This window comes from Lissotriton helveticus, chromosome 6 (genome assembly GCF_964261635.1).
Source record: "Lissotriton helveticus chromosome 6, aLisHel1.1, whole genome shotgun sequence".
NCBI classification, from domain to species: Eukaryota; Metazoa; Chordata; class Amphibia; order Caudata; family Salamandridae; genus Lissotriton; species Lissotriton helveticus.
Window position 1 is genome coordinate 386,611,163 of NC_136067.1, and position 22,811 is coordinate 386,633,973.

Below are 22,811 nucleotides of genomic sequence, written 5' to 3' on the forward strand. Positions count from 1 at the left end.
TACTTACTATGACATGTAGCATTGAGATATCCATTCACTCATCAATACACTCATGCACACAGTCAACTGCCCATGTAGCTGTTTCCACATGCAGTCTTGAACTCATACACCTAGTGAATAAACTGCTCACACATCTATGCATAGAGTCACACACCTTCCAGCCACCCCCACACAAACTCAATCTCCCATAGAAATACTTGGGCAACCAATTAATAACACATATAGCCTCTCGTATAGCTAATGATCAACACATGCAGCAGTTTACATCACAACAGACATAATGATGCACAAATTAAGACAGTTTAGTCACTAACCCATGCATTCAGTGAGACACATTTAATCACTCACTCATACAGTCAGTCACGCACCTACTAAATCCTTCATCCAGACACTTATACATCCACTCATTCTTCAATATGTAAGACATATTTTAACTTTACAGAAACATACAGTCACTGGATGTTGTCATCAGTGATGTCATTTGAGATGTCATCAGTGATGTCATCAGTGATGTCACTGACCATGTCATGAATGATGTAATATGTGACATGATCAGCAGTGGATTGCGGGTGCGCGATATATAGTTAGTGCAACTAACTATATATGGAATTTCAATGGTTTTGTGTGAGTAAAATAAGGTTTTTTAAATGCTAATTCCTAACTATATATGGTCTATAACCTCTGGTTTTTTCAGTGAATATATATATATATATATATATATATATATCCCTGAAACCTAACAGAACATTTAGTCCTTTTTCTATGTTTGTGCCCGTCCCGGTTTTTAATTTTGAAAATCTGGTCACACTATTAAAGTGTCATCCCGTGCGAGGTCCCAGGCAACCGGTCCCACACCAGCTCGGCGTGAGGTGCTTCAGGTTTCACTTTGCTGGAGCTCACGAGGCGCATGCGCACTCAAAGGGCGTCTGTTGTGAACACGTGATTAAAACGTCATTGGATGTCTTCTCATCCATAAGCGGAACAGCGGATTGAGAGTGAGGCAGAGACGGAGCTCGCTGGCATCAAGGTTTTAAAGACACCTTGTACCGACTGCTGCCAGCCCCCCGGGGCTGCCCAGAGGTGCGGTATGTAGCATGGTTCATGGGTTTGGGCGAAGAGAAAAAAGTGAAGGCGGGGTTGTGGGAGTGGGGTAAGTGGTTGTTGTGCTCAGTGCGCAGGAGCGACTGGTTGATCGATGCCTGTAAATAAATGGAGCTGTCAGACAAAGACGGGCAGGCAGCAACAGTGGCACCAGCGGTGGACAGCTTTATTTATCACCATAGTGTTATTGCTACTCTCCATTCCGTTGTCGTGCTATGTCACTTAACCTATCCCCCACCCATTCTTCTCCCCTCACCTTCAATCGATTACCCCTCCACCCATCACGTCTTTCCTTTCACCCAACATGTGTCCCTTCCCACACCCTCTTAACAGACTGAGTACCCCTCTACCTCGATTGTGCACCCCTGCTTCATCGTTCATGCACCTCTACATCCATCATGTCCCCTCTCCACATCGATCATGCACCTACCAAGCCCATCATTCACCCCCTTCGTGCACCATGCTCCATCTTCAAACGTCCATTTTACTCGCATGTGTCCCCGTCACAGATCATATTTTTGTACAAGGACCCGTTTATACTGGAGGGCGTGTTCATATTTATATATAGTATAGACCCTAGATACCCCAATTATGGCACTATTGGCTTGGATTTCGAAGCGTTGTGTAATACCGTCCTTGAAGAGTTGCCTCCAAATAGAGGCGCGATTAATGTGTGTGGCGGTGGAAAGAACTGATCTCTGTATTTGAACGTAACCCGAGAGAAGAATACACGAACCCACTGTTTAACTCAGCTCTGTACATTGTGAAAATGCTCTGACTGCATAGATACGAAAAAATGCTAGAGGCATCACTGACATATTTAACTGGGTGCCGCTAAGGGTTGAGCAGTGTTTACGTTTACTATGCATGTGTATGGTCACTGCTGCATCGATTGTAATTACATTTGGCATTTTTATCTGATGCTTTTGTCATTTATTTCGAAAGTTTTCTATAGCGCGAACATGATCACAGAGGGTATCAGAGCGCTTTACAAATTATGCATCATAAGTGTCATGTTGGGGACTCCGTACGGTGTACAGTCCCAGAGGGCAGGTGGTCTAGCGCGGGAGGAGGTAACCGCGCAGCATAAACACATGAAGCCACCACTAGTTACTGCCTCGGAAGTGACGTGCCACGAGCCGCCGTCCTTCTTTTATTAACTCCCCGCAGGCCACGCCTGCGGATGTCGGGGTGCGTGTGTGCAGAGAAACTAGACCACCAACCATTACATCCCTATCCAACTTGGTTCTTTGATTCAACAGTTCTTTAACAAACACAAACAGTTCAGGAATGTCTCTCAGTCCTGCCTATAGGCACATAATACTTGCGTGGACCCTTCTCGGGAGTCTTGGGCTTCTTCAGCACACGTAGTCTCTCAGCTGCTGACTCTGGTGGGGGTTTGGCCTCAGGCTGTATCGTTGTGTGCCGGTGTGCCCTCCTGTGCTGTTCCTGCCGGGGCTCTCCGAACTCTCTTCTTGTGGAGGAGAGCAGGACACTTCTGGGGTCTCACCGGCTTGGCTGCGCGTTGGTTTTCCTCTCCCTTCTTCCTCCGTTGTCATAACCCTGGGGCTTGGGTTTTTGCTCGAGGTCTCCCTGCGTTGGTCTGGCGGGACCTCTTTGAACCACGGTTCGCGGTGACAGTCCAGGTGCCAGGCTCGTAGCATGTTTCCCCCTGAGCGCCGGCTTCGTAGGATGACCGTCGCTCCATGGCCGAGTCTTCTTGGAGTAGCTCGACGTCGGATACTCCCTCCCTGGTTTTGTCGTGTTCTTCTCTCTTGTACTTCCTCCAGGTCCAGGGGGGGTGGCGACCACCCTGGGCAGCAAGGGAGCAGGTCTCGGCGGGGGCCGTGGAGCATCAGGGCCCATGGGCTCCGCTGGGTCGTACAGTGCGGAGTGCTTCGATACTCTCTTAGGAACTCTTGGAGCCTCTGCTCCGGATCTGCCTGTTCTACGACAGCTATGCGGAACACTTTGTTTAGGGTTCACATGAAGCATTCTACATCCCCGTTGACTTGGGGCCACTGGGGAGTGATGCGGCGATGTGATATTCCTCGTTGTTGGAGGAAAGTGGCAAACTCAACTCCTTGGAACGGGGGACCGTTGTCGCTGCGTTCTTCTTGATGGAAACCAAACATGGTGAAGACCTTTCCCAGGACTGGTCCGACATGGTGGAAGGCCGTTGACACGATGGGTTCAACCACGGGATATTTTGAGTAGGCATCTATGATGACGAGTGTGTGTTTCCCCCCTGGGAAGCTCCCGAAATCCACGCTTACTTTGGACCATGGGATAGTACAGGCTTCTTCTGTGATGACCGGGAGGAGCTTCTCTGGACAACTCGTCAGCTGGCACGAGGAGCATCTTCTGACACACTCCTCCACCATGTCTTCGAGCTCTGGGAACCAGACCTTTTCCCTCATTCGCGACTTCATCTTGGTTGTTCCTTGGTTTCCTCCATGAGCTAGTTGGACTGCCCGTTGCTTGAGACTCTGAGGGATGACTAGCCGGGGTCCCCTTAGCAGTATGCCATCTCCAGTGGCACTCAGTTCATGACGGACTCGCTACATTTTTGTGAGGAGTTCCCGGTCCTCCAAGGTCCATGAGTTGGCCTGGCGAAGATAGTTGGTCCAAGAGCCCTCCTGTACTGCTCCCAGCGTCTTTTGGTATACCGCATCGGTGGCGGCTGCTTCCTTCACCTCATCTAGGGACATGCTCTGGGGGCATGAAGTGAGAGCTATCCAGTGGGCAAACTCTTCGCTGTCTTCGTCCTCCTCGTGTCTCTCTGCCGGAGTGGGGTGTCTTGAAAGGAAATCGGCGGAGTTCTTAGATCCTGGGCGGTAGACTACCTCCATCTCATATGGTTGCAGCTGGACCGCCCAGCGTTCGATGCATGGGGGTGGATGTGGCGCTGTCCCTTTAAAAAGGGGAACTAACGGTTGATGGTCGGTGACCATGGTGAAGGGGTGCCCCCGAAGGTATAGATGAAAGTGGTTGCAGTCCCACTTGATGGCGAGCGCCTCCCGCTCTATCTGGGCATACCTTGCTTCTGTCGGGGTGAGGGACTTGCTGGCGAACGCCAGGGCGGCCCAGTGGCCTGGTTCGCGCTCCTGAGCCAACACTGCGCCGAGTCCTACAGTGCTTGCGTCCACCAGTACTTCCGTCCGCTTCGCCCGGTCGAAATATGCCTGCGTGTCTTCACCCAGGTGGGCATCCTTTATCCCCTGGAATGCTTCGACTTCCTTTGGGCCCCAGTGCCAAGGCACGTCTACCTTCATGCAGGCTCGTAGGGGTTCACTTCGGGTGGCTAGGCCTGGTATGAACGGCCCACAGTAGGTGGCCATCCCCAAGAAACTCTTTACTTCCGTTGGGGTAGTTGGAGCAGAGGTGTCCTTGATGGCTTGCGACTTCCTCGGGTCTACCTGTATACCCTCTTGATTGAATACATAGCCAAAGAACTCGAGGGAAGGTTGGAAAAACTGGCACTTGTCCTTGTGTAAGGTGGCTCCATGTGCGCTGAGGCGCTTCAGGGTGTCCCAGATGTGCTTGTGATGGTCGGCTCAATGATTCAGAAAAGGTTCGTTTTGGCCACTATAGGAGTGGCAGGGTATGCTCAGACATGAGTCCCTTGCTCACTGCTGGCAGCAGAATACAAAGTTCCCCAGGAAGAGTGTGACAACGTGGAGCGCGGAGTTGGTATAGTCAGTACCGTGACTGGAAGGGTTCCCTAGTCGGAACTTAGAGAGCCTCACACACCCAGAGTATTAGGTGTGGAACACACCCTTACTGGAGGGTGTCCAGTGTCATCATCGACTCACTGCCCCTCGTCAGACCGGCGCTGCAATATCTGACGGAGTAACCAAAAGGTACTCTTTTGACGGGGTTCTTTTAGTTCCTTGCCGATGGTGGGTGTGAGTGAGGATGAAGAAAAGTGTAGTCAGTGCAAATGTGAGTGAAGGTTAAAAAAGGTAAACAGTCCACCCTCAATTTTATTAACGTGGCTGGTTCCTTAGTTAAAAGGGGTGAGAGGGGAGCTAGAGGCCGTATGGGTATACAGAACACTAACTCAACCCCCTAGTGTGGTCAACATGTTTCTCGCCAACCGGCGATTCGTCAGGACCTCAATAAAGTACTACACAAAAAATAAATAAAAAACAAATATGGACTCAATGCTCATGCACTATGATGAAGGCAAATACAACCTCTCTGGGTCGGAGGACAAGAGGGCCACGGGGTCCTGCTCTATTTAGGCGACCCTGAAGGGAATGAAATAAGGCCTCGCAGCATACTCCCGTGAGGCCAGCGCTCTTAGGTAAGATGCACCTTCAATGAAGCGCTGGTACGGCGGGACACCTACCCCTCACGCTCGCGGCACCTGGTCAGGGTGCGGAGCAGCTGGGTGACATGTACACTGGACCCCATTAAATATCGTCCTCCTTCGTTCCCCCTGTTGTTTAAATCCCTTGCTCACTGCACCATCAGGATTCAAGCAAGCCGGGCCGAAGACGGCTGCAATGCCAGAAACCGGTCCCCGGAAGTTTGTTTCCTTTCCAGTAAAGAATTGGCTTGGTAGTTTGGTCTGCCCTGTTCCCATGATGCACTGGGCCAGGGACAGACTAATTTGCATGTAGCCAGGTTCTGAACTGGGATGGTGCAGTGAGCTAAAAAACGGTGATGGATCAAGCCCTGATCTTTTGACTGGGTATGAGTGTTCTGTTTAACTCAGATGCTCTGTCCATCACCACCCCCTTTTCTGAATCGTTTTGGCCACTATAGGAGTGGCAGGGTATGCTCAGACATGAGTCCCTTGCTCACTGCACCATCAGGATTCAAGCAAGCCGGGCCGAAGACGGCAGCAATGCCAGAAACCGGTCCCCGGAAGCTTGTTTCCTTTCCAGTAAAGAATTGGCTTGGTAGTTTGGTCTGCCCTGTTCCCTTGATGCACTGGGCCAGGGACAGACTAATTTGCATGTAGCCAGGTTCTGAACTGGGATGGTGCAGTGAGCTAAAAAACGGTGATGGATCAAGCCCTGATCTTTTGACTGGGTATGAGTGTTCTGTTTAACTCAGATGCTCTGTCCATCACCACCCCCTTTTCTGAATTGCGATGGTCGGCGGCTGTCGCAGAGTGGATGAGGATGTCGTCACTCATGTTCAGCACTCCTGGTAGCCCAGACAGTAATTCCCGTATCGTGTTTTGGAATACTTCGGCCGCCGAGGATATTCCAAAATTCAGTCTTTTATATCTTTTGAGTCCTAGGTGAGTACTGAAAGTGGTGATAAACCGGCTTTCCTCAGACAGGGGCAGTTGATGGTACCCTGCGTTAAGATCGATTTTTGAAAAACATTTGGATCCATTGACATCTGCGATGATGTTATCCATTGTTGGTGTTATGTGGCGTTCCCTTTTAATTGCCTTGTTGGGCAGCCGCATATCAATGCATAGGCGGATGGCTCATGGCTGCTTAGGCTTTTCCGCGATGACCATCGGAAATACCCACGGTGTTGGTCCGGATACCTTCTCGATGACCCCTTGCTCTTCTAGGGCCTCCAACTCCTTCTCTACAAGTGGTCGCAAGTGAAAAGGGATCCTCCTATGCCTCAGGGCGACAGGGGCAACTGACTTGTCGATGTGTAGCTTGATGGGTTCGCACTTGATGCACCCAAGGCCTTTGAACAGTTCGGGGAATTGCCCGTGGAGCTCTTCTACCTGGTACGTCCTGATATGCCTGGCTACAGCGATTAGCTTCAGGTCTTCGGCAGTGTGGCTGCTCAGGAGGGTATCCGCCTCCCTCTCGATGACGTGGATTGTGGCCATTATCTCGAGGTCATCATCCTTGATGGGTACTGAAATTTTCCCTTTTAGTGGCAGGGGGGTAACCGCTCCATATGCATATATCTTGGTTTTGGATGGCACCACTGGAGGACGAGGGCGCAGGCTCCTGTATTGTTGTAGGCCCATGATGTTTACTGTCGCTCCTGTATCGATGACCGCTTTCACTTCGGTTCCTGCGACTTGGACAGTGCAGGTGGGTTGGGGTCTGCGGCGTTGCTTGAGTTCCTTTGCGAAACAGATCATGTATACCTCCTCATCTTCATCGTCTGACGAGTCTTCCACGGTTGGTAGGTGCTTCGCTGGTTTCTTCTGGGTGTAGTCGGGCGGCATAGCGTCTGCCACCGATAGTTGTCGCACCGCTTGCGTTGGGGGTTTCTGCCCTCTGAGGTCTCGGGTTTTGTTTCGTCGTCTGCAGACAGATGCAAAGTGATTTGGTATACCGCAGTTGGTACAGGTCTTTCCTTGGACGGGACAGTCCTTTGCAGCATGTGGCTCGTATCCGCATTTCGATCTGGACGTGTTTCTTCGTGGCCCTCTGAGCGAGTCTCCTCTAGGTTTGGTCCTCACCGCATCCGCCCGTTCCGTCTTGATAGGGTCTAACTTCCCTTGGGGCTTGGTTAGTGCTTGGTCCATTACTGTCGCTCTGGCCGCGGACAGGTCATGTGATCTGGCTAATATCAAAATGTCCTCCAGTGTAATCCTTGGTTTTCGCAATATGAGGCCACGTAATGTCTTGTCGCGGCACCCTTGGATTAGTTGCCTCCTGATTTCTTTTGGCTGGTTCTCATCCGTGCATGTGCTGGCTTGTTCTCGGAGGCGTGCGTAGAACATGTCCATCGATTTCCCCCTCTCTCTGGCGTGCTGTCCTAGTTTGAAAACTTCAAAATCCGAGTTCAGTTGCGGGTCAAAATGGCAGTTGAGCGCCGTCACGGTTGCGTCATAGTCATCCGTTGCCCCTGTGTTGGGCAAGTGCTTGAATAGTTTGAAGATCTCGTCCCCTGCATAGTGAAGCAGCAAAGAACTCTTCACTGCCTTGTCTGTCTCTCGGGTCGCGACAAAATAGTTGTCTAGGCGTTCAATCCATATCCCCCATCGGGGGGAGGCTGTCGCTGGGTCTTCCAGTTCACTAAAAGGAGGTAACACTCCTGACGCTGCGTGTTGAAACGGAACGCGGGCTGGCGCAGCGGCGTTGTCTTCATCTCCCATGACGTCTGGCCGGGGTGTTCCAAGATATCCTGGCTAGTTCACGGACAGGAGGACGGCGTCTTGTACCCCACGCAGCGTTTCGACGCATTCTCTTCCTGCTCTCGGGGCACTCCAGTACACAGTGAGTCCACACTCTCCTTGTTGGGTGATGAAAAACTATACATGCACCCATGTGTCATCTCTCCCTTGAATTTGTCAATGCTTCTCTCCATTCTGAGTCCAGAGTTGCTACTGGCCACAGACACCACAATTGGATGTGCCAATGCTTTACTGGGGCAACCCCAGCGCAGGTGTTCTCACTTGCTGCATGCAGACACCAAACTTGGATGTGCCAGTGCTTGTTGGGACAACCCCAGTGTAGGCGCGTTCACTTGCTGCAGGGCTTAGGGGACGGATGGAGCCGCTTGCAGCAGCGTCTGCCAGCAGGGCCTTGTCTCCGGCGGAGATCTCCTGCAGGATGGGGCACATAGGTTGAAGAACGGCCTCACCTGGGCTTGTCGCGCAGTGGACACGCGAGGACACAGGGTGTTTTCCCCCGCACACGCGGCTGCTGCAGAGGGCGGGGCGGTGTACAGGATCACCGCAGGCACTTGGCGGCTTCGATCCGAAGAGGCGCCCCGCAGCGCTACCGCGCATTGGGGGCGTGTGCACACTGGGGCAGCACGAGGTGCGAGCGAGGGTTGGGCCCCCTCTGCTTGTCGCCAATGTCGTGTTGGGGACTCCGTACGGTGTACAGTCCCAGAGGGCAGGTGGCCTAGCGCGGGGGGAGGTAATCGTTCAGCATAAACACATGAAGCCACTACTAGTTACTGCCTCAGAAGTGACGTGCCACGAGCGGCAGTCCTTCTTTTATTAACTCCCCGCAGGCCACGCCTGGCCTGCGGATGTCGGGGTGCATCGGTGCAGAGAAACTAGACCACCAACCATTACAATTAGGGTATATTACAGATTATGCAACAAAGGGTATAAACATACAAAACAGAATAGACAAATCAACAGAATCAATGTCTAAAATTGACAAACAAAAAGTAGACGCACCAACAGGCAAAATCACAGTCTAGAATTGTCCGACCTAATCGCGAACCAGGTGGCTGAGCCGGAGACAACGGGTATGGACCCAGAATCCGATGCAGGAGCCATGCTAAGACAGAAATTTCTTCAATTGTGGGTATAATTGAACAGTGATTTGTGCATTAAGGGCATGACTGGGGCAGTTTACCCATCACGAAGATCTGTCATTTTTTTTCTTTTTCACTTTACTCAGGATTCCATTCTACGTTATAGACATCTGAATACCAAACCATTTAGCATGTTCCCCCCGTGTAATTTTATTTACCTGTTGGTTTTTTTTTGGGCACCACATACAGACTTCTTTTCTATGGCAGAAAGTCGACGAGGAGGATGAATTAAGAGAATTAAGGCCTTGATTATGAGTTGGTCAGTATACCTAAACACCTGTTTACCCACTGGTTGAAATTATGAGTTAGTAAGTATTTAAGGCATCTGATAATTTTCCCATATGTTAAATAATTTATCCTTTGTCAAATTTCGATAGGGTTAACCTGCTGAAATTTATTTGGGGAAAAGCATACGGTATTTACAGCGTACCATGCGTATTATAATGTGTTAGACACCAAAATTGGTATCGTTATTTATATGGGGTGATAACGCCTCGACTCATAATCAGGCTCACTGTGGTTACAGATTCTCAAAGTTCTGATTTCGTAGACTGTAACTGCTTAGTATATGGGTCTGGTTTTGTAGTTTCATCGTTTTACTCGGTTTGTCTGGTTGGAGGCAACTTGTATAATTTTATCATCAACTGCAAATGACAGGATGTGTTGAGGTTGGTTGTGTGGAGTGCGTTTCCTGGTATATTTCTGTCATCTTTTGCGGGTCCTGCACAGCATATTGAAGGTGACCCTACTATCCAAAGGAAGCTAGTTTAATGATTGATTTATTGCAGCACACTCTTACAATTTGTTTCAGGCCTGCAATTAGTCTGTTGTAGATGGTTTGGAGTTGTTTGTGTCTGCTTGGGCAAGTCAGTGTGCATTCTTTTTTAGTAGCCCAGGTGAGCTAGGATCTCATACTAGGCCCACCTTGAACTGCCAGCTCAGCCTGGGAGTAATTTTCTTGGCACGTGGAGCCACTCTTAAGGCCTGATTATGAGTCAGGCGGTCTTGCAAATGGCAGACTCGCACAGGCAGTCCACCCTCTGCCGTATTCTGAATGTTAAAGTTGTAGGGGTGGTGGACCACTGGCTGCCCCAGGGAACAGTCTTCCCTGGTGGTGGTGCAGGAGCGCCACAACTCAATATGCTGAGAGGGGAATGGTGTAGTCCCGCTCAGCATATTCTGAGTTTCTGGTCCGCCAGCCATTTCATTGCAGAGCCTTGCCATGAAAAGGCTGGTGGAGCCGGAACAAAGGGGGCCCTGCAGGGCCCCCATGTGGCCCATGCCGTCAGGAGATATTCAGGGGGTACAAAGTGTGCCCCCCCTGTCTGTATCCCCACAAAGTTCCAGAACGGCATGGATGTCCATGTCCAATCCGTGCTGGAACTTTTTTTGCCGTTCCCATTGCGATGCCTGTTTTCCTGGCACCGCCATGGGAAAGGCAAAGGACCGCAGACCGTATCACGAGTTGCACTTCTGTACCACAAGTTCAACTCGTGATACGGTTGGCGGTCTGTAGAAACGACAAAGGGGTAAATGTAACAGAAACATTTATTCATATAATGATCCGCTCATCCCACAGACCAGCCAACAGTTCGATGTCCCGTTTCACCTCATTACCCAACTGTCAATCGTTACCGATCGTTCGCTGCATTTCACGGCCCGAGCCATGACATCACAGAGTGTTCACACGCTAATCACCTGCATGAACAAGAGACTACACGGTCCTTGCCTGGGTTTGGAGCAGCGGAGCCAGTGTTGAGCCAGCGCCATTGAGCCAACCTATTAATCGGACCCGTAGGCTCTAAAGTTCTCTTGTGTGATGAGTGTTAATGCAGGAACAAGCAAACAACAGATTTCTGGCTTTGGAGGTTTGTGTCATGTTTTGGTGTCTGGGAGTTTTTAGGTCGAGCCTGGGTAGCGTATGCGCTGCTGTGAGGCATGCAGTAGTGGAGTATGGCTTTTGATGCTCCGCCCATATTTCTCACTGGATTGGTACATTGTCCTTCGTAAACTCTGGCTTCTGAGTCGTTATTAGGCCTGTTAGTCCCTCCTTGGTACCGCCTTGTCTGCATTTGTTACATCCCATAATGACTGGACCTTTTACTGGTGTTGTTATATGGTCTGTTCTATCAGTTGGTGAGCACTCATGGGTGTGGAATTTAATAAAATATCTACCTCTCCATGGGGCAGGTTGCTTCATAAATCTACTTGTCCTGTAACAAAATCCACTTGTCCCTTTTGTACCATGTAATGCGGAGACAAATGATGGCAGCAATCTCATTACATAAGAGCTTTGAAATAGCCTCTCTGATTATGCCAGGGCTCCATCCATTTTTTAAATCTCTTTATTTGCATGTTATAGATTTTCTTACGAAATACAGTATACAAAGGATACATTAGTGAATGTCAGCTTTGGCCATGACCATTCTTGCGCCCAAAACTCTACATAGATTCTTAGACATTACATTATGGTTTATAAAAACAGGGGAATAACATGTTGTATATATCTGAGGGTCTATCAATACAGTTTAGCTTGCCACCGATCCATCCGTATATCTTACGTAACCATGTGTTACTTTTGCTTGGATTATGTCAATGCAGTAATGAGGTTACTTACTTATACAAGTAAACAGTTAGATCATTTTGTTTGCCAGTGCAATCTACACCCAAAACAGTTGAGCTGCTCCCAACATGTTTTAGCGCCTGCCCCCATACTGCTCATTTGACCAGCTGTTTATTTATATCACTGCTTGTTTCTCGTTAGTTCACATATTGAGACCATATCTGCCACCAATTTCGTTCCTACTCTGGCCTAATTGGACTCAACCAACCTTCTTCTTCATCTCCATCCGATGACTCTGCCCCTTCCTCTTATAGCCCAGCTTGCTGTAGCCACAACAGTATTGTGTCCCAGTGTAATGCAATTTGATATCTGCGTAGCCCCGCTGTATCTTCTTTGTGTAGCTCTGCACTTTCAGCTTGAGGCCACACCAGGAACTACCTCCTTCATGACTCTAGCGACAGAGGGTGTTTATTTTTCCATTTATGGGTGACTAGTCTTGTAGTTGTTATGAGACCTAGCTCTATAAATCTGGATGTGACTATATTTTTACGTCTGGGATACACTCCCAATATGCTTTCCTCCCTTGTTTGTAGCCGTGGCTGGTCGGTGCATTCCGACAGACATGCCCGACCTACCTCCAATACCGGTGCAACTGGGGACCGTTCTACAGCATGTGGAGTAGGTCCGCGCCAATCTGTTCACAGCGGGGTTATGCAGTGTATGTTAGTTGAAAGTATCTATTTATTTTGTCTGGGGATGTAGAACTGTATTTATGTGGAATTTTGCGGTTCCGCTGAATTTGTACAGCGTTTGCTAGTATCATATCCCATTCCTTCTCTTCCCAGGGCCTGCCCCTGTCCATTTCCCAGTTGGTGCGCAGTGCCACAAGAGGACTCTGTGTATATATCAAAAGTGCCTCCGTTAGCCAATGTACAATATGACTGCCTGTTCCCATAACGTGTAGGTATTGTATTACTAAGTGGGATTTGGGTTCAGTGTACAGGTCTCCCCATTCCCTAGCCAACACACACATAATCGAATTGTGCAATAAGAATTTACGCAGAAGAATATTTGTGCCTTGTATTAATGCTCCGAATGGTGGTAAGGTTCCGTCTGCATATAGGTCCCCCAGTGTTTTCACCGCCAGGGCTCCTTCCGTAGTAGAGTTTGAATACTAGCAATTCCCTTATGTTACCACGTTTCCGCATATCTACATACTGGGGCTGAAAGTGATGGTAAACAACAGTTCCAGGGTTGGAATGCCATTTTGAGTCTGTACAAACCTGCTAACGTGCATGTTTTAACTGTTTGCCTCAACCCTTCTCTAATCTTTCTCATACTGAGAAAGGTTGGAAATTTACTCCTGACAATGACAGGCATAAAACTTCTTCCAGGTTTGAGGAAAAAAGAGGTTGGAGGAAAGTGAACTTGCAAACACTCAGATTTTCGCATAAGAAAATCTACACCTGCATATTTGCTCATGCTAAAATGCAGTTCACAAATCTTTTCTAGGAGTACAATTTCTTGGCCTACTTCTGTAAAGTCTTGTGAATTCACGAAAGCCGTATACCTGCTTTTAATGCAAGGACATAGGTGCAAGTTTGAGACTTTATTTAATAATTGGGCCTCTAATGGTATTAACCATGGCCTTTTGTGTTTATTAAGTCTGTATCTCTCTCTCTCTTGATATGGGATAGCTTGTGAGTGACAGCATTCTGTTCTCTCACAAGGAGCATATCAACACACAGTTGTATTTTTCAGTGCCAGGAACTACTGTGGCAATGTGTGCTTTTTGAGACCAAAACTATTTTTGCTTTGGCTAATATTTGTTATAATGGTGAGGGCCCAGCAGCTCCCACACCAATAAGGTTTTACAAAAGCCATGCCAAAACAAGTCAGTAATTGACAAAACCAAAAGGGTAACCAGCAATTTCAGAACAATTGGCTTTACCAATGCTTGTTAATTTTGATGTTTTCCATAATCTTATTAAATTGGTTACACTTATTTTGCATTATGAATATGTTTGGGACATACTTCCATACATCAACACATTTTACTAAATGATGCTGCAAAGAAATGGTAACTACATTTTTACAATAATTTAGCAAAATGTTTTTGCATATTTTTGTGAACATTTTATTTTGAAAGCAAAGAATCCTCAATCTTGCTTTCAAGCTTTTGCAAATATTTGCATATAATCAGAGGGCATTCTGGGAGCATTATACATAGCCTCATATTGCTAATCATTGAAAATGTGTGTACACATCTTTATACTGGAATCACTGTCAGTAGTGCAGTCGGAGATAACAACATTCACTTAGAGCGCTCACCAATTTAATAAAGACTGTGCATTAATGAACCATAAATACACGTTGTACAGCATTAACACATGGACGCAAATACTACCTTAAATGTGACACTGTAATCTGGCAGCCAAAGGGTTAGTGCTGTAGGGGGTTGGGCCTACTTATCCCAAGGACAAAATACACATGAAAACTTGTTGCCCTTGATCCCAAACAGTATGTCCCGGGCGTCTGGCTATAGGACTTCCACACCCCTGGCACTATTTTCTGTAATGCTCTTCCCCAATTCCACCCACGACATCGCAGCACGCCGCACGCTTTTACTACTGTACTTATTTAAATTGCTACGCGGTCCGCTTTAACTGTAGTTGCCGCGCTTATTCAGTTATTTAATTTACGGCGCAGTCTGCTTTCAGTTTAGTGGCTGCGCTTATTTAATTATTTATTTTACAGGCAGACGCTTTCACATTAGCGGGCGTTCTTATTTATTTTATCAATTAATAGTGCAAGCCGCTTTCACTTCAGCGGCCACGCTGTAGAATATTTCTAAATTTAATTATTTTGTTTTTGCTTGGTGTTTAAGCTCACCATATGCTTTCACTTTAATGTTGGCCACTTCCCTTTGTTTAGACGCTGCTCCCTGTAACCTGAATACAGTGAATAAAGGTTCGCTGCCAATATTAAAGTGCTCTCGCATTGAAAATAACAATGCCTTTTATATATGTGTTGGGTTTAAAACACATAAATAAAAGACATTGTCATTTACAGTGCCAATCGCTTAAACGCTCGCAAACGCGAGACCTATTGTATTGAAAATGATTGTTGAGGTTGAGCCTGGGATAGTGCATGCGCTGCTCTGCGAGGCATGCTGTATTAGAGTATAGACTTGAAGCTCCACCCACTTTCTGCCCATATTTTTCATTGGCTTGTGTCATTGCTGTTTGGAAGTGCTGGCTTCTGATTCATTAATAGGCTTGTTAGTCCTTCCTTAATACCGCTTTGTCTTCATTTGTAACCTCCCATGAGGACTGGCCCTTTTACTTCTATCTGTCTGATCGCTTGCGCAACTTCGTCATCAGAAAATACAGAGTCGAGATAACTCCTGTCCTCCTCTGACAAACTTGGCATTACGATATCCCTGATCATCTTGCTGCTATCGGCTTCTGTAAGCGCATCACCGGTCGTGTAGACTTTCCTATACTATTCCGAAAACTCATCCGCCACCGCCTGAGGATCCGTGATCCTACATGACTCCCGCCCTTCCAATTCAGGTACCAGTCTAGATGCCCTCTCTCCATGCTCAAGCCATGCAATCAGTTTACCGGCTTTATCACCGTGCTCATATATACGGCTCTGGACGGTTTATTATGGGCCACCGCTCTATCCCTCACAAGATCTTTTTATTCCTCCTGTCGGAGCCTCAGCAGGCGGAGCCCCTCAGGGGTAGGCGACTTGGCCACCTTCTCCTCCAAACAAATGACCTCCGACTCTTTCTGGGCCACATCTGCTTGTCTTTTCTTCTTCTTGCCTGCCACTAGGGACAATACCTCGCCACTGTTTTGTATGCTTCCCAGAGGGATTGCGCCGAGTCAACAGATCCCACATTTTCCAGGAAATAACGGTCTGACATCTGCAGCACCTCTTTCCTAATGGCTGGGTCTTTTAACTGCCAGGCGCTGATGGGAGCTATCCTCCCCACTTCTGGAAGATATAGGGCCAGCCGCACCCATAGCGGAGAGTGGTCAGAAATGCCCCTGCCAAGAAACTTCACCTCTTGGATCATAGCCGCCAGCGCCGCCGGTAACAAAATATAATATATCCTAGATAAACTACCATGAGCTGATGATACGTGGGTGTAGTGTGTCAATGTTGAGTTGCGCGATCGCCAGCTGTCAACCAACCCCAACATGTCTAGAAACTCAGGGAGCCACCTCTGTGTTGATCTAAGCTCACTAGAGGGGGAGAGGGGGGGTGGAGGGCTGCGGTCCATCTCTCCGTCTAAGACCGCATTGAAGTCGCCACCCGGGACCAGACCCCCGAGGGGCAACGCGAGAAAAAAACGCAGCCAAGTCCCGGAAGGTCTCGGCCTGGAGGCCCGGTGGCACATATATTGGTAGAAAAGTGACCGTTTTACCCCCCACCTGCCCCGAGACTCCCGCATATCTGCCCCGGTGGTAGAACCCAGAATGCACCACCAACTTATACCTCCCTTTATGGAGTGCCATGCATCTATTTCCGACTAAGTGTGTCTCCTGCAGTAATACCACTGCCTGTCGTCTGAGAAGTTGGCTGACCATCCCTCTCTTGATCTTGTCACCCAAGCCATTAACATTCCAGCTCAGCACTCTTACCCCTGAGTTTCGACTACTCTGCCCCATTCAACTCATGTACAAAACGTCTCGCTACATTGATGACACCTGAGGCAAAAGGGAGGGGAAAAAGAAAACCAAACGAAAAACCACAATCACAAAAAACCTTACCCATCCGACCTCCCCCCACCCTGCACCCCTGCTCACGGCATTTGCCTACCCCCAACTCGCAGTGTGCCTGTCTCCCCACACCTAAACTAATGACTATCTAAATATAGATCAGAGGCGGAAGAACGAGCCCCGCATCACCGCCCCCGCCCATAGGAAACATGTCTGACGCCCAGGGCCATACCCCGCGGATGGAGACGACTACCCAGGATTCAGCAAAAAGCAAGCAGTACACCCTTTCACCAACCCACACTACTCCAACTACAATAGTACCTATTATTCCTGTTCCAGAGCAGCATGTCCATCTCCGCCGCCCCCCCTCCAAGGAATCCCCCTGATGGGAGATACTCTCCAACCAATCTGAGGCAATCTCCTGGTTATCAAAGAACCAAGCCTTCCCCCCCACTTCAACTCGTAATTTGGCTGGGTATAACATGGCGCATTTGAAGCCCTTGTCTCTGAGCCGCTTCTTGACTCCCATAAAGCTCTGTCGCCATCTCTGGACTACCTGGGTAAAGTCTGGAAAGAAGGTGAGGGTGGAGGTTTCATACCTCAGGGGACCACCGGATCTAGAAGCCTGCAGGATAGCATCTCTATCTCTGAAACTGAGCGCCCTCGCAATCATCGGACGTGGTGGAGCCCCCGGTTTGGGTCACCATCCCGGAATTCTATGGGCGCGCTCAATCGTGAAAAAGTTACTCAGTCCTTTCGGCTGCAGATGTTTTAGAACAACGTCTTCAACAAATGTGTCCAGCTTATGATCTAGCGACGCCATCTGTTGCCCCAGAGAGGCCTTACCGCCTGCGATCGTGGCCATCACATCCTGCAGCGTAGGTTCCACCACTGAATCAGCAGAGTCTTTGCTGCCTCCCAACATCTGCCCCGGTCCGGAAGGCGAGCCCTTGGGCAATGTATATCGATCCAGTTTGTTGGATTGGATGGAGCGAGTCCCCTTAGTTGACCTGGGCTGCACTTTTTCGCCCTCAGAACACGCCGCCATCTGGAGTCAATTCGTGGGGGGCAACTACCAATAGCTAGTAGACGCGCCACGATAGGCCGCCCAGAAACACCCCCTGTCGACCACAGTGTCCAGCGCAACAGCCTCTCACCGGTTATATCAGCTTCCCAACCTCGAAGTGTTCATCAGCCTGGTCAGGTGAGTGCCGCAGGTTGTTCAGGCCACTGAGTGGAACCACGGGACCGTCTTGTCCTCAGCGGCAGTACCGAAGTCGCGAAAGCGAGATATAGACCCACGTCGCCTGACGGACAGCGTCCACCGATGGCTCGGCAGCCCAGGGGGGCCCCCCAACATATAGCGCTCAGCCCGTCACCGGCCTCACCAGGCCAAACAGGGACGTCCAAAGAATAGATCTCCAACCAACTACAGTCCAGGGAAGGCCACCGGACGGTGACCGCCAGCGTCGGGGAGGTCTCCGCACTCAATCTGCAGCTCGGGTCTCCACAGCTGCGCCTCCGTGAAAGTCTAGACCCCTCCATGCCACGCAAGTGGGTAGCAATAACAGCAAGGGGGCCCTCCTGTTGGTTAATATGGATAGCGTCTGTGGCCATATACACGCCAGCTCCAGTGCCCCTCTCAATGCAGTTTACTGCCTTATACAGCCGGGCAGAATCTGAAACTGGGCCCTCCAGGCAAACACCGTCCGGTCACCAGCACAAGGATGGCGAAGAAAGGGGGCCAAATCCAGCCCCGGGGCCCCTTGCAGTCACCGCGATGGCCAAGGGGACCCGCAATCACCAGGGTCACGGAAATTTTGTGGTAATTGTTCCCGGGGGTGGGGAGGGAGGGCGGGGGAGGTGGGGTGGGAGAAACCCCCACACCACCAGGCCGCCTCCCGGCCCCCGACCGACTCTGTACACCGACCGGAGCTCCGCCGCCACTGTCCAGGGGTCTCCGGTCAGGTCTCACTGCAGGATGGAGGCAGTCGGGAACTTCCGGTCGGCGCCGCCGATGACAACCGGATTGGCGCCGGCTGTCCCCACCACTTGAGACCCTGGCTCAGGGGCGGAGAAGGCCCAGACCTCCTTGGCGCGGTGCTTCCTCCCAGGGCGTCGCCAGCCCCCAACAGACTCTACACAATGACCGGAGCCCCGCTGTCTAGGGGTCTCTGGTCACATTTCCGCTGCAAAATGAATGCGGCCGGGCACTTCCGGTTGGCGCCGCCGATGACACAGGCTCCCCGGCTGCAAGGGCAGAGAAGGCCCAAGTTACTCTGGACGGTGCTCCCTCTTAGGGCTACGCCACGGGCTCGGAGTCACCCCACCACACGCCGCTTGTCCCCTGCCGGGTCGGCCACTGAAGAGCGCCAGAGGATATTTGCAGGATGATGAGGACGAGGCGCGGGTCACCGGGAGCTACTGGCCTACGCGGCCATCTTCGGTGCCCGCGTAGCTCCGCCTCAATCCTAATAGATTTAAGCACAAGCAATCAAAAATACCTGAGCCCTATGCTATCATCTCCTACACAGAATTGGGAAACAAGATCTTTCTCCGCAGCAGACAGTAGCACACTGAAATCTTTTATATCCCTCATTAGCTTTATATGTAGGATGAGCTTAATACCACAATAGATGGTAAAACAGAAGAAGGTAGCAAGTGGTTGCTACTCCTGCCTTATAGTCGTGAAGCAAACCATTAAGGGTTTTTCGCTACACACTTCCAATTAGCTGCTAAAAAGAGCAGGCAGCGATCAAAATGTATGGTCAGTCTGACAGTATGTAAAAGGATGAAGGGTTGATAAATTACTCTGAAGTCTACTGTCCATTTAATTTTATTTTAAAGTAGGTTATTGCTTGCCGTCTAGAGCAGCATTGTATCCTTGATTCTGAAAATTGTCCTTAGTAGTGCTGAGATCGACTGACTTTTATCTGCAGTGCTTTGAATGTTTTCAATTTCCAACAGGCGCAGAGTTCTCAAAGTTCACAACCCACTGTATAAAGTATGAACCACCTATGGTGTGGCCTTCAGCAAATCCCTGCCCGCTATTCAATTAGAACCTGGCCCAGCAGAAGATCACTGATAAGGTGAACCCCGTCTGCTCTGATAAGATGAACCCCCAATCTGCCTGAACCTGCTCCAATGGACAAACAATGTGTTTTACTTTGTGGGGCCTGAAATATTTAACAAGCACTTGCAGTGCAATAGGTCTCACATTTACGCGAGTTTAAGATATTGGTATTGTAAAGGACAATGCCTTTTATTCATGTTTTAAAAACAAAAATAAAAGGCATTGTTATTTGCAATGTCAGTAGCTCAAACTCCCTAAATGCGAAACATATTGCATTGCAAATGCTTGTTTTTATTGTATTCTGGTGCGTGTAGTCTTTTTTTTTTTTTTTTTTTAAAACCTTTATTGTACAGAAATCGCTCACAGATACGGGCCTACAACCCATCGGGCCGGCCACCACAATAAAAGAAATATATCAGGCAATACAGAAGCTCCCACAGGACATCACAGCGATCCATACGAGAAGGAAAGGCAAAAAGCCACCGAGCAACCATCACGTACAGGATGAGAGAAGGTTGATTTTATAAAAGAAGAAAGGGTGTCTCAGAATAAGGGCAATCCGTAAAGTCCAGAGGGCCGTGGTGGGCCGCGAACAAGCAGAAGCATCGAACACAGGAAAATTAAAAAAGAACAGGTACATTTTGGCAAAGGCAGAATGTGAGTCCCACAGTAATAAGCAATTGCAACCGCTGCCCAGCGCCCTCCCACCACTACGAAAACACACAATAATACATAAAACTAAAAGTAGGCTTGCAAAACAAAGAGCCCTCTGCCACAACAACCCGGGGAGGAAAGAAAAAGGGGGAGAGGGGAAAAAGGGGGGGGAAAAGATATAGGAAAAAAAAAGGGGGGAGAAGTAAGAACGCAGCATCCCTGCACGCGCCCCACGGCTAACGAAGCACTCAAGAATAGATCAGCACATGGAACCAGTGGTAACAGGAGGAATGAATGCGTAGTAAACCGTGACGGCAGGAATACCAGAAGGCCCATGCTAGCAAAAACACCCCAGGGGGCCACATGCCGACACCGCGTCTCGAAAAAAAGGGGATACATAAGAGCCATAGAACCAAAAAAAAAGAAAGAGGGGAAAACACAATATGACCCCCCCCACCCCGCACATCCCACCCTGCACCCCTGCAGAAGGCTATGGCCTACCCCCCGGCAGCGTGCCTGTCGCCCTAATCAGAACCCGAAATATAGAGGAGATAAAAGTAAGAAAGAACCACAAAGACAAAAAGAAGAAGGGAAAACAGGGAAGTAGCAACGGGAGAGGAGCCATATAATCAAAACCCCATCAGCTCCCACCCTCCCGTCCGAAAATACTCAGAACCCACGGGAAGATAATAAGCACAAGGATAAGCTCCAGGAACATGAAGGAGAATCGAACACAGTCATACAGTTACAAACGGATCATCCGACCATACCGCCAGATAACAGTCCACCGAGGCAAGTTCATCTCAACCCTGTCCTTGTTTATCCCAAGCTGTAGTCGTCCAACGCACAAGGAACCAGATCATGTGGAACAGGAGGTGAATAACAGGGAGTCCGATCGGCAATCCACACAAGTCATATCGATTGCGACCCGGATGAACAGGAAAGGACGGCAACCACCTCCGGCAATGCAGGCACAGTTCCGACGACAATATGAGGGAAGCCGATCCGGCGGAGCAATCACAGGATCTTCGTTCGGCCATTCGAGGCAAAAAAGGAAAGGGAGATCCAACAAGGCCGGTCCGGACGGGACCCGGCCGGCGGACCCCCTGCACAGGGGTGGTGCGTGTAGTCTTGAATGTCTTGAGGCATAATCAGAACTACAGGTCCAAGAATGTGGAATTACAACATGGACTGGCTCAGTTCCTCACACATAGAAGTGGAAAACTTAAGAGCTTTGGATAGATGTGTCCTGACTTTGGTTGACATTGGGAGCCATCAGCCTCTTGATTCTCCACACTGTTTTTTCTCTGTGGATCATTGTGTTTGATGGTGATACATGGGTAATTGAACTAAGACTGAATCTGTTCATGTTTGGCATTGATTCATTATTTCTCATGAGTACTTGATAGACCAGCAGTGGCAATGCTAGATGTTCTGGCTTTCAATGAATGTCGTATGGTAATGTGAAGCATTATATATAAATAGCATCGAAATAGGTATGTATTTGTGTAGAAGCAACGGACTGTAGAATAAGATTGGTGGCGGTTAAAAGGTGAGGTGACAGTTGCACTTTCAAGCCAGTCCTAAAAATCCATGTAGGGTAATGACTGGCCTCCTCGCAACTGTGTTGCTGTAAAACAACATAAATTATCTCAACTAAGTACCTTTAATAGCATTCCAATGTCATGTAAGCTCCTGAAAGTTCAAGCGCAATCATCTGCATAAACGAACAAAATGATCACAGCTGCGTGAAGGGCAAACACTTTTTTGTGGAAGAACACAACTTCTGCCCTATTAAAAAAACGTACTTCTGGTTCTGGCTCCAAAGCCAGAGCCAAAGCCCAAGCCCTTCTTTAGTGATGTTCACATACGTGGTTGGCGACAGCTGCGCTGTCAGGCCAGACCATAAGAATGACAAGCTGATGTTTTGTGACTAAACATGTTTTTACTATAAACAAAGAGCTGGTATTTGAGGATAAAGATGATGTTTTACATTAAAAACAATGGCAAACTATTTGCTTGGGGCATTGAGTAGATTGACCCAGGGCCATCCTAATTTAGCTTCATAGATGTGCGCATGAAATAATAGCCTTTCAAGCTGACAACTTGAAATGCTAAAGCCAAGACTGGAACCATCAGAGCACATTTCGCTTCTGCAAGTAGACGCACAGACGTTTGCAGGTGTTTGTTCATCTATCTACAGTAATAGTTAATGGTATAAAGGTCACATTAGCCTTGCTTCATATAAGCTGTTAATGTTTACTCGAGAAATAGGAGTCTCAGCAAATTAAATAGCCCCAATTGAAATGTATGTGTGACCTGCGTTACTAAGTAAGTTTATACATATATTCTGGAATGAATACAGTTGTGTAAGGGATATGCGCATTGTGCAATGTTTCAATTTCTGTTGAAATGTTGCTAACATCTGCTTGACAAACTTGTCGAATGTACTCTTTTTTTTTTTCCACGT

At 48.7% G+C, this 22,811-nt stretch overlaps 1 protein-coding gene across 3 annotated transcripts in view; it reads left to right on the top strand.

The window, feature by feature from the left end:
* Nucleotides 1-927: 927 nt before the first annotated feature.
* Nucleotides 928-22,811, top strand: part of KIDINS220 (kinase D interacting substrate 220) — a 1,022,767-nt gene continuing 1,000,883 nt past the window's right edge. For 2 of the 3 annotated variants that reach the window (XM_078647833.1, XM_078647835.1), the window contains exon 1: nt 928-1,080. The gene's annotated coding sequence lies outside the window, so the exon portion shown is untranslated. Of the gene's footprint in view, nt 1,086-22,811 lie in introns of all 3 variants that reach the window. The other variant, XM_078647834.1, reaches the window with a different exon arrangement.